The sequence below is a fragment of the Oryx dammah genome, unplaced genomic scaffold (genome assembly GCF_014754425.2).
Source record: "Oryx dammah isolate SB20612 unplaced genomic scaffold, SCBI_Odam_1.1 HiC_scaffold_8, whole genome shotgun sequence".
NCBI lineage: Eukaryota > Metazoa > Chordata > Mammalia > Artiodactyla > Bovidae > Oryx > Oryx dammah.
In genome coordinates, this window is record NW_024070192.1 from 31,797,696 (window position 1) to 31,797,925 (window position 230).

Sequence of the window (230 nt, forward strand, 5' to 3'; positions counted from 1 at the left end):
CCACAACCACCACCATCATGCATCATCACCCTTATCATCATTGCCACCACCACCATCACCATCATCACTACAACCACAACCATCATCATCCATCATCACCTTTATCATCAACACCATCACCACCACCACCACCATCATCACCACCATCATCACCACCACCATCACCACCACCATCATCACCATCACCACCATCACCACCGCCATCACCACCACCATCATCACCATCACCA

The 230-nt window shown here is 50.4% G+C and overlaps 1 protein-coding gene across 2 annotated transcripts in view; it reads right to left on the reverse strand.

The window, feature by feature from the left end:
- Positions 1-230, reverse strand: part of DNAH9 (dynein axonemal heavy chain 9) — a 284,846-nt gene that overhangs the window by 173,158 nt on the left and 111,458 nt on the right. The window lies entirely within an intron of this gene.